A 12,933-nucleotide genomic window follows, 5' to 3' on the forward strand; every position below is an offset into this window, starting at 1 on the left:
TACTACCTCTGGCACTTCAGTCCTGCACTTATCCTCGGCGCCACTGGAACCTGTTAGTTAAAATGGGTGTTTGTCCCTATTTGTATATGACCAGCTTAGACCAGCACAGACCAGCACCAGCACAGACCAGCACCAGCACAGACCAGCAGTAAAACACAACATGTGCTGGTTTGTGCTGGTGCTGGTCTGTGCTGGTTTATGCTGGTTCATGCTGGTCTGTGCTGGACCAGCACCAGCACCAGCACAGACCAGCAGTAAAACACAAAATGTGCTGGTTTGTGCTGGTGCTGGTCTGTGCTGGTCTATGCTGGTTCATGCTGGTCTGTGCTGGACCAGCACCAGCACCAGCACAGACCAGCAGTAAAATACAACATGTGCTGGTTTGTGCTGGTGCTGGTCTGTGCTGGTCTATGCTGGTTCATGCTGGTCTGTGCTGGACCAGCACCAGCACCAGCACAGACCAGCAGTAAAACACAACATGTGCTGGTTTGTGCTGGTGCTGGTCTGTGCTGGTCTATGCTGGTTCATGCTGGTCTGTGCTGGTGCTGGTCTATGCTGGACCAGCACCAGCACCAGCACAGACCAGCAGTAAAACACAACATGTGCTGGTTTGTGCTGGTGCTGGTCTGTACTGGTCTGTGCTGGTCTATGCTGGTTTATGCTGGTTCATGCTGGTCTGTGCTGGTGCTGGTGCTGGTCTGTGCTGGTGGACCAGCATGGGACCAGCACAGACCAGCATAGACCAGCACCAGCGCAGACCAGCATGAACCAGCATAAACCAGCATAGACCAGCACAGACCAGCATGAAAATTGTGCTGGTCTGTGCTGGTTTTTCTAGCAGGGCTGTATCTGTCTGCATCCATTTTATGCCCATATACAGTATGGAGATCTCTGCTGACACAGTGCCGGTTCCGGAAAACCCTGATGTCAGGCATATGGAGATTCCGAAAAATCGCGTATCAGGTCGGGTCGAGGCCGGGCACTGCACTACCCGCTGCAGCGGGGAACGCGTGTGCTGAAGTCTGTGACTAGGGCCCCATTTAGATAATAATGTTAGAAGTTCTAATGCTGTTGTTATTGGCTTTGTGCTTCTTGTGTTTGTGGCCGTGGGCTTGTTCTTTCATATCAGTGCCAGGGGTGTTTGGTCCCTCGGTTCATATAGGACTTCAGGTCGACTCCCTCTGGGTCCTGTGGATGAGCTGATGTGTGTTGTGGTGGTTTTAGTCTTTTGGGTCTCTGTTGTTGACATGGGGGATGGGCCCATTGGCGGACAAGAGAGCTCAGGCTTGGGGGCCCCTCTGGCTCTTGGGCCCCTGGGCCACCTGGGCCCACTAGGCCGTTCAGTAATCCTCCCCTGTGTGTGAAATGTTTGTTAGGGGTTAAAATATTTTATTGTAGGGTCAGGGTTGGTTGATTTATTATTATTTACTTATTTATTGTCAGACATCACCCCAGCATTCAAAACCAACCAATGTTATCCTCATGTATAGGACCGGTTCACCTCTGGGACAACCAGATCTTATTTTATTGTTGTTTGGGACACGATCAACACAATCCTGAGTACTTTTTTGTGTTCAATCAGTGTTTTTAGATATTTTAGGATTTCAGCATGCTTGTAGCATGCTACAACTGGTCATATGATGCATTTTGCATCATATGACCAGTTGTAGCATGCTGAAATACTAAAATATCTAAAAACACAGATTGAACACAAAAAATTACTTAGGATTGTGTTGATCGTGTCCCAAACAACAATAAAATAAGATCTGGTTGTCCCAGAGGTGAACCGGTCCTGACAGTATTGGTGTGCATGTTTGAAGCTGTGATCACAATTTAACTTAAAACTATGTAAATAACAAACATGGATCTAATTTGTAGGGTTTTCTTTTATGAGTGATCGAAAGCAATCATATTGAAGTATTGAACTTGTGATTCTCTCAGTGGTTGATGGAACACATTTCCTTCTAGCTTTTACTCATGCTGAGGTGAGCTACAGTATACAGCAGTCTGCACATTTAGGATATAGTGTACCACAAAACAAAATGATTGTAATACAGTACAATCATTTTGGTCTCTCCACAAATAATAAAAAAAGATACTTCCTCAACAGACTTCCACAGACGACAATGTTACAATCAGTTAGATGTATTGATGTTATTCTTTCCTCTGATTGTAGTGATGTGCGGGAATTGAACACCATACTCCCACTTGCCGGGTTGGTTTATTGGCTGGGGCTACATAATGTTAATGTCATTTATAATGACAGATAGCTACATACATTTATTTACTTTCTTTTACATTTACTTGGGCAATGCAGAGATACGGTATGTTTACTCATGTCCATAAAGTTAATTTGAATTTAGTTGATAACAGCCCACACCTGATCACAACACATTATCAGCTAGAATATATTTCTCCCTTTCATCCATGTGTTCTTTCTCATTTCTTCATGTCTACTTCCTCTCTCTTTCTTCCAGTGTCTCTCAGAGTCACTCCTGAAAGAAGTCAGTTCTTTGAACTTGAGCCCATCTCACTGAACTGTGAGGAAGAACAGAGACCTGTGAAGGAGTGGACCGTGAAACGACGGCAGAGCATTACGGATGGATACTGCAACAAAGAATGGGGAAAACACAATGGTAGGTGCAGCATGCAGGCAGATAGCTCTTAACTGAGATCCTTCTTTCTTTTCTTTGTACCAGGTTATGGTATCATACTGTTGAACAAGGCATGACCACTACCTTCATGAGGGGCTTTTTTACCATGTGAAATATGTGTTATATTTTTGTTATAACACATTGTTGTTGTTGTTGTTGTTGTTGTTGTTTTTTTGTTTTTTTTTTGCATTTCCATGCTGCACGAACTGGACTTGAAACAGAACCTTATAGGCCAGTCAATCTAAGGTTTGACCCAAAAGAAATCGCAATAGTAATGGTTCACGTTTTTTTTATGATCCTTAGGGTCATCCAAATAACATATTAAAAGTTGTGAATTATATATTTAGTGGATCAAGGTAAATTTGGGGGTTTCAAGTTTGGGTCCATTCACTTACTATACAGGAAAAAAGACCCCCCAAAACATCCTCTTTAAGTAGCATGTGACACAACTTTTAATATGTTATTTGGATGACCCTAAGGATCATAAAAAACCTTGAACCATTACTATTGCAATTTCTTTTGGGTCAGGCCCTTTTTTTTAGCTTAGATTGACTGGCCTATTAACCCTTAAGTTCTGTTCAGATTCACTACACCTTTGTTCTGTTCGGGTCATTTTGACCCGGTGGATATTTGGTTTAAAAAAAACAACACTAATATAAATTTGAACTTAACAAATCATCATGATACATTGACTTTGACTCAATACCAAACAATTCATATGATATATTTGGTAAATGTTTGCATTTCTGCTTTGCTATATCACATTAAACACTGAAAGAGCTAGGCGTTTTTACTGATTTAGCTGAAATCCATGTAAAAAAAAACTACTTCATTTAATACTGGGCAATATTGCTCATGCTTATAGGAAGGGGGGCAGGGTTCGGAATGGGGCTTCGGAAGGGGGGTGTTAGAAGTGGGGGTGACTGTGTGTCTGTGTTTTGGCATAATACTGTGTATTTCTGTGCTTCCGGGTCAAAATGACCCGAACAGCACTTAAGGTTCAAAAAATATGAGGGGGGTGTAGCATGGGTGTAGTGCAAAAATATTTTTTTTACATGTTCATCTCAGAAGAATCTTTAAGGCCAGTGAGTTTCAGGTGGAAACATTTTTAACTTCTACCTTTTTTTTCCAAATGAAAATGTAAAACGGGTCAAAATGACCCGAACAGCACTTAAGGGTTAAAGAAACATTTACCTGCTGCTACTTTTTCTATAGATAGATAGATAGATAGATAGATAGATAGATAGATAGATAGATAGAAAATAGTATATAGTATAGTATAGTATAGTATAGTATAGTATGATGTAATATAATAATGTGTAATATAATATTGTGTACACAAGAGAGAAAATCTCACCCACTGTTTTACACCTGTTATATGACAAATGACAAATAAAACTGAGTGTCATTCTGTAGGAGCAGCCTGTACCATCGAAGCCTCGTTATCTTGGGACAGTGGAATCTACTGGTGTCAGTCCACATCAGGACAAATCAGCCGTTCCATCAACATTAAGATATCTGGTACAATCAATACAAATACATCATAATCTATATATTGTAGTGGGCAGACAGACATAGGCTAATTGATTCTAGGGGTCCTATTAAGCACATCTTATTTACATCACATGCCAGGTATTAATTCATTAATGAATCCTCCACTGCAAGGGTTTTTAAGTGTTTTTTACCTTATTTCGCCAACCCGTGGAACTGGAACCCACCATGTGACCAGGATGTAAACAAAAGACACATGGAGGGACAGATAATCGTCTACTAAAAAACGCAATTTAGGAAAAGAATCTGAGATAAATGGATTTTTCCTAACCTGATAACATTGATCCGGACGTAGAGAAAGATTTTAGATGACGTAATCTCCGGTTGTATTCTTCTTCTGGGATAGCTTGCGGGTGAGCGCCCTCTATCGGAATTACGGAAAACACCTACATGACGTAGATCTCTGTCAACGGTGGTGATTATGTTAAAATAGGAAAGAAAAGCACTGTGTCTTAAAGGGAATGGCAGCTGATTCGCTGATTGGTTTGAATAAATTAATGCCCAAACAAACCCATGTGCAGGTTTCCGCCCCCATAATAGAAAAATGGCATTGGTCACGCCTCCAAGTCTTAAGTTAAGTAATAAGACCTGGCAGTAATTAAGATGTGCATACTAGTGCTCTAGATGTTCATAACTCAACATGCTGTTGGTTCTAGATGGAAATGTGATCCTGGAAAGCTCTGTGGGTCGTGTGACAGAGGGAGGTGATGTCACGCTCCTCTGCCTGTCCAAAGACAATACAACTGGAGAACCATCCTCTGACCTCCCAGCTGATTTCTATAAAAACGGATCCTTCATCAGCACAGAAACTACAGGAAAGATGACCATTCAACATGTCTCCAAGTCTGATGAAGGATTCTACAAGTGTAACATCTCTGGCCTTGGACAGTCACAAGAGAGCAGGATGGATGTGCATGTGAAAGGTGAGATAGTCATGCAATAAGGCTGAGTAAACTAACTACAAGACAGCCCTCATTTATCAACCTGGTGCAGATCAAAATTTGGGCGTACACCGAAATTTAGTCTCGACATTTATCATTTCAACGTGACTTTGACGTTGGTGTAGGGTAGGATGAAATCTCATGTCAGGTTCTGAGGTGGTGTAGGATTGATCTTACACCTCTTATTCCATTGTAGACATGCGGGGCAGCAATATTATGTCTAACTAGTTGACTCATGTATCCACTCCAAAATGTATATTCAACACACTAATAAATAATCCCTGTGAAAACATTAACATTTTATAAAAGCTTATAGCCAGCTCTCACTATAGACATGCACGCCGATTTTATTTCCAAGTTACAATGACAAGCAATTAAAATCTAGCGATATGGAAGCAATTTCTACTGTTAAGTGCTTTAACAGTCTAAATCTTAATTGCAGTTCTGGCTCAGCACAAGCATATATACGAACGCATGACAGAGCAGTGATCTTATACATTTTCGTGGACCGTGAGCCTCCAATTTATACAGTGACGTGAGTCCTTTTAAATATATGGATAAATCCTGAAGGTCCAAACCTGGCTGTGCCCAGCTCAGCGCACGCACGCTGCCGATATTTGGGGGTCCACGGCCCACCGGGGAGAAGACCAGCCCGTGCGGGAACGGTAGGCTACATGCGCTCGTCGCCGAAATTGGGTTAAATTAATATCCAAAACGTAACCGTGGGGTCTCTCAATTTATACAGTACACTAAACACTATGCTGGAGTTAATGATGAAACCCGGCGTGGCGAGAGTGCGTGAAGTTCATGGCCATGGGATGCTTGTAACTAAATGAACGTGCTCTGTCTGCGCACGGCACGGCACGGCACGGCACGGCACGTAAAGGCTATGGTTTAAATTAATATTCATATTGTGTCATTCATGTCGGCTGCAGTGCTATAGCCTTGTACCGTTGGTTAATCCCACATTCCCACTGTCAAAGACTGCTGTGTAAACCAAAATGCTGCTGTTCCAAGGTATGGTATGGTATGTGTGGGACGCGGACATGGGAGTGAACTTGAAGCGTGCGGAGTAAACTCTCTTCTATTGGCTTTTCTTTCGTTGTTAGGTCGTATTCAGGTTGTTCTAGTCGTAAAATCGGGGCGTTTCAACAATAATTAAGGGCGTGTTATTTAAATTTTAGCCTGCGCATTTATCAACGATGGGATCAAATGTACGCCAGGTGTGTCTGTTTAGGACGTGTTCGTAAAAGCCACGCAAACGTTGCCCTATGCAAAATTTGGTGAAAAAAATAGACAGTTTTTTACACTCCATTGATAAATGAGGGCCAAAGAGTGTAATAGCTCATCTAGAGGCTATAGAGGCTGTGCTGCTCTGTTACGCCCCACATACTCAAAGTTGTTTGTACTGACCAATTGAAAGTCTGTTCCCAGTCTCATAATGTGGTCTAGTGTTGCATATCTGCTGTGACAGAATTTTAGTTGACATTTAAAACAGATTCCCAGCTTAAAATGTGTGGTTTAGGAATAGGTGTTTAATCTTTATTCACCTCCAGCCTTCAAAGATGGCAACAACAACAACGACAATAAGCAGTCTTCCTCTCTGCCTCCATATGCGTACGCTCTGATGTTTGCTGGAGTCTCCATCTTTTTGCTGATTATGGGTCTGTGTCTTTGGAAGAAATGCAGAGGTACATCAATGATGTTCACACACACACACACACACACACACACGCACTCACGCACGCACGCATGCACGCACGCACGCACACGCACACACACACACACACACACACACACACACACACACACACACACACACACACACACACACACACACACACACACACACATGAACTAATATATTGCACATTACAGGGACAGGTTGTTCTATAAGATAGAACATTTTTTCACACTTTCATTTTGGGATGTCATCATTATTGCAAAAAAAGAGAAAAAAGGCTACATGCATATTACAGGTACAACACGTCGCCCTAACCCTATTTTTGCAAAACACGTTTCTGTCCTATAGCTCCGCTGAGTCTTTGAAATCCAACAAGTCCACTCACTTGTTACCTGTGGGGATCGTCTGTCCCCGATGTAATAAAGGGCCATGTAGTGATTGTTCAAAGTACAATTCAATCCTCAACTTTGCAATCTTATATGGTGATGTTGAATGTTTCTCTGCTGCAGGATGTAGGAGAGACAGTGAACCAAAGGAACAGAGTGGAGACGTGACGTATGCTGATGTGAGAGTGAAGCAGCCAGCTCAACCCAGGATGATGAGAGGTAGAGTAAGACTTTCGACTTTGCAATGTAATTCATATTCATAAATACATTTTAATATTCATACCTCAAAACCTACCATTAGAAGTACCTATTATTAGAAGCAACTGCAGTACTGCACACATCTTAATCCCAGCTTCAACCCCTTATGATCCAGCTCTTTACATAAACAATTATACTTGAGCATAATTAATGTAATGGCCCAAAATGAACTAATTCAGAGTCTAAATTTAACCACTTTGTGCTGTGCGCCTCATTTTGTAATGTTTAACCACAATTAGAGTTGGCCACACAGATTGCATGTCTAATAGAGCCCACTGTTTATTTTATGTTCTTCCTTTTTTTTTTTTTTTTTTTTTAGACCAGACCTCTGCAGGACAAGACATCTACTCCATGGTGCAGATCAACACAGGTCAGTTACAGGTTCAGGTCCTCACTTCCTGCAAGCTGTTGAGGTGTCTTTAGTGGCCGGGACTCAGGCTTCAATAAGGCTTGATATATCCTACTAACAGCCAGACAGACATACATAAAAGATGAACATATCCCCTCCTTGATGGAGGTATGATTAGTATAAGTTGATGTAGGGTGTTTGTGTTCTGTAGGCACAGACAGACAGAGTGAAGATGTGATGTATTCTGATGTGAGAGTGAAGCGGCCAGCTCAACCCAGGATGATGAGAGGTAGAGTATCCCAACACCACACTGAGAACACTAAACAATAATACTATGATCACCACATACTTTCTTTCGTTTTTCTTTTTTCTTTTTTTCAGACCCAACCTCTGCAGGACAAGACATCTACTCCAAGGTGAAGATAAACACAGGTCAGTCATAAGGCACACGGCTAATATACATACTTATGCTGATGGCTTTTAAAAAAAGATGCTGATGCGTATCAGCTTGGTTTACATCAACACAGAATGGTCTAGTCAGGCAATTGAAATTAAGTTATATATTTAACAGGAAAATGGAAATCCTGGCAAAGTAATTGAATTTGAAATAGCACCATGGGCACAAAAGAAAACTGTGTTGGCACTTAATTGGCACTATATAGAGGAAAGGCCATGGGTGTAGCAAACCCAGGCTGGAATTAAGTTGAAGGTCGACTGATGGGTTTAAGATGTTTATTAAACTCAACGTGAAAACATCACCTCCTTGTTGAAGGTATACTGTAAATGATCAGTTATAATGAGTATAAGTTGATACAGAGTGTTTGTGTGCTGCAGGCACAGACAGACAGAGTGAAGATGTGATGTATTCTGATGTGAGAGTGAAGCAGCCAGCTCAACACAGGAAGATGAGAGGTAGAGTAACTCAACACACTGAGCTCACTAAACAATAATACTATGATCATAACACACATACTGTACTTGTTTGTTTCCATCTCTCTGTGTGTTTACATTATTTCTTTTTTTGATACTTTATTGAGCTAAAACACTATATGACTAGAAGTTATTCGTGTGACATCATTGTACCCTAAAGTAATGCGGGAACGCCTACTGAGTGGCAAAAAAGAGAGTCAGTAGGAGTCATGAGGAGTCAGTAGGATTGAGGAGGAGTCAGGAGTTTCACAAAGAGTGATTGAGTGGCATATGATGCATACCCACTAAACCTTTAGTAGGCCTACATTTCTTTCCGCATAATTTTTTCTTTCACATGTTTTATGTCCCTGTTGTTCACAGACATGTTTACCCCTTCTTTTTGTGCATAATACGCAAAAAATAAAATAAATAAAATAAAAGAAAAGGGAAAAAACCCATTATTTACATTATTTCTTTTGTTTTTCGTTTTTTTCAGATCCAACCTCTGCAGGACAAGACATCTACTCCAAGGTGAAGAAAAACACAGGTCAGTAATAACGCACACGGTTAATATACATACTTATGCCAATGGCTTTTTAAAAAAGATGCAGATTCCATCCATGAGCTTGGTTTACATCAATACAGAATGGTCTGGTCAGGCAATTGAAATTAAGTTCTGTGGAAAATGTAAATCCTGGAAAAGTAATAGATAGAGGAAAAGCCATGGGTGTAGTGAACCCAGGCTAGAATTAACCCATTTAGGCCTGATTCCGATTTAAAAAAAAGCCTTAAAGACAAGAAAACTGCCCACTGTTTTTCTGGAAATCGTATTACTCAGCCTCTGTAGCAGCTAAAAAACAAGTGTTTGTGTGCTGCAGGCTTTCAGACAGACGGACAGAGTGCAGATGTGATGTATCCTGATGTGAGAGTGAAGCAGCCAGCTCAACGCAGGAAGATGAGAGGTAGAGTAACTCAACACCACACTGAGCTCACTAAACAATAATACTATGATCATCACACACGTACACTGTAGTTTGTTTCCATCTCTCTTTGTTTACATTATTTCAGGTTTACATTATTGTCAACTGTTTAACAGTAGCTTTTCTTTTGTTTTTTCAGACCCAACCTGTGCAGGACAAGACATCTACTCCAATGTGAAGAAAGACACAGGTCAGTCATAATCAAGGCAGGGGATAGAACCGCATAATTAAGATGAAAACATACCGGTATAGGAAGTTCCTAGGAAAAGCACCCATCAGTGTCAGACACACACTCACAATCCAAAATGTATAGGATCCGTCAAAAATATCTTATACCAATATTTGGGGAGAAAATACTCTGTTTTTTACACTCCATTGATAAATGAGGGCCTTTGTGTGTGCTGCAGGCTCCAAGACAGACAGACAGAGTGAAGATGTGATGTATCCTGATGTGAGAGTGAAGCAGCCAGCTCAACCCAGGAAGATGAGAGGTTCGTGAGAGGCGGCTCACATTACAGAGCAGTGGCTCAAGTTACCACAGAGTTATGAGCACAGCTTACACAGTCACAAAGCCCAACCCAACCCAAAGCTTTACAAATACGCGACAAATTGGGCCCAAACCAGGTCGTGCCACACCGACACGTAGGGTCCTGTCGGGCTGATGCGTGTTGCTTTTTGTTAGATTAGATGAAATGAGGTGAGATTTAATAACACTGCTGTGCATTAATATTCAGCCATGCAGTAGACCGTTTGTGCATTTGTTTAGTAGTATTTCATGATATGCTCTGCTTGTCTGAAGCAGGCAGAACTTAGAGCTAGATGACAGCATCAGTGACAAGACGTTCACTGCATTTCAAATGCAAAAAAAAATCAAACCTCGGTTCGAAGTGGAGCGGTGAATCTGTGTGTGTGTGTGTGTGTGTGTGTGTGTGTGTGTGTGTGTGTGTGTGTGTGTGTGTGTGTGTGTGTGTGTGTGTGTGTGTGTGTGTGTGTGTTTGTGCCTGCACAACAGCGCCCCTCCTTTAACTTGTGTGGCCACTCAAGGTATTGCCATGCTACGGACATACCCAGCCAGCCAGCCAGCCAGCCAGCCAGCCAGCCACATAGCCAGCCAGCCACAGACATACCTGTCGATTGGGAGCGCTTTCACCGCTCCAAAAATGAAGGCACACAATGAATCTAAAAATAAACAAAAGAAAGTGCCATGCAGTGGTTCTTCTAACTGTCATAAGAGTACTGCCTTCATATCGAGCACATGTAGCCCAGGCCAGAAGGCATCATATTAAGCTCAAATTGATGATGTATTGATAAATGCCGAGGATTGTGTTGAAATAACTGTCAGCCTATGCCCACTTTTTGGTCACACTCAAGTTTGATAAATGAGGGCCACTTTTACAGTTGACCATTCCATTCAAATTTACCGGTTATTAAAAAATCAAACCTCGGTTCGAAGTGGAGCGGTGAATTTGAGCTGTACCCTATGTGAGTGAGTGAGTGAGTGTAAACTGTGCCTGTGAGTGAGTGGTGAGTGTGCCTGGCCTGCACAAAACAGCGCCCCTCCTTTAACTAGTGTGTTGTGTGTGGCCACTCAAGGTATTGCCCAGGCTACGGACAGGGCCAGCCAGCCACCCACCCACCCAGCCAGCCAGCCACATACCCACGGACATACCTGTTCATTAGGAGCGCTTTCACCGCTCCAAAAAAAGAGGAACAACTACATGTATGTATGTATGTATGTATGTATGTATGTATGTATGTATGTATGTATGTATGTACATACATACATTCAGCCATACATCTGTGTGTACAGTATATATATATAAATAAATTAAGGACACACTGTGAGAATGTTCAATGTTTGTTTTTATTGTGTTACAGGTGGAGCTGTTTGAGAGAAGAAAAGAGTCCAATGTGCCAGTGAAAGGTTACTTTTACACGCACGCACACACACACACACACACACACACACACACACACACACACACACACACACACACACACACACACACACACACACACACACACACACACTCTGCTCTTTCTTACTATGAAACATCTCTGTTAACCACAGCGGTCAAACGTTTCTATGGAAACTAATTCTGAAACCAATAAGCTCACTGCTCTGCGTAGACGTTGCATCCTGCAGAGATGTGCTGTTGTCAGGTGTGAACATCACACTCTGCCCTCTGCTCAGCCCTCAGTGTGTGCACTCACCATCTGTTAACTGTTTGATCGCTATGATCAGTGAGGCTTTGTCTTGTGGAGGAGATGGGGTATTGGTAGACTATTGGTAGACTATTCCACAATCTCTGAATACTATAGAGTCTGGAACTACACCTCCTGAAAGCCGAGTAACGGAAGTAGTCACTGCTGCAAGGAACTGTTGTCCCATTGGAAACATAACAGAAACACACTAGCACAGACAGAGTCATTCGAGCGGTATATTCTTGTTATGCGTGTATACTGTAGTTTAAGAAAACATGTGAAAACATCATGGAAGTAACACCAACAACAAAATAACGTCTCAAAAAATATTGAAAGAAGACACAACGCTTACAGTAGGACTTGTTACCGCTACTGCACCAAGTCTACTCATGATTAGAACTTCTGTCTCCCAGACTGTATGACGGGAGCATTTGCAAATTGTGTCAACAGTCTACGCGAGACTAGGTTATTGGTGGCGTGGATCTTCATACCCTGTATATACTGTACATAATGACAAAATGGGACATAGCTCTGTTTACACAATGCTGTACCCCCTCCAACTGTATACTGTATGTTCCCCATTTTCAACTGTTTTTATTTTTTTATTATTATGTTTTGACACTTGCTTTGGCAATGTAAACGTGGCCAACAAAGGCATGGAACAAATGTCCAAATTAAGTTATTAGACCAGTGCCATAATGCTTGTTTGATGCAAGGGTAGATAGCTATTTCAACCAATCAGATGTCTTCATCAAAACTGTATAATTATCAATGATTTGCTGTTTCTGACTATGTATGTATGTTATGACCCTTGCTATTGTGTCAGCTACAATGTTTTGACTTTGGCAGAAGCAATGCCATATTAGGTTGGGCTACTGAAATGTTTTAACCATCAGGGAAGAAATCCCTGATGTGTTTGTCAGATGTAATCAACATTGTATAAATACTCCTGTATATTTATGTTCTGGGGGTTAGTTGGTAGAGGAGCCTGGTGTGCGTATGCTGTATGAGATGTC

Source organism: Nannobrachium achirus (assembly GCF_963921795.1).
Source record: "Nannobrachium achirus genome assembly, chromosome: 17".
Classification (NCBI taxonomy): Eukaryota; Metazoa; Chordata; class Actinopteri; order Myctophiformes; family Myctophidae; genus Nannobrachium; species Nannobrachium achirus.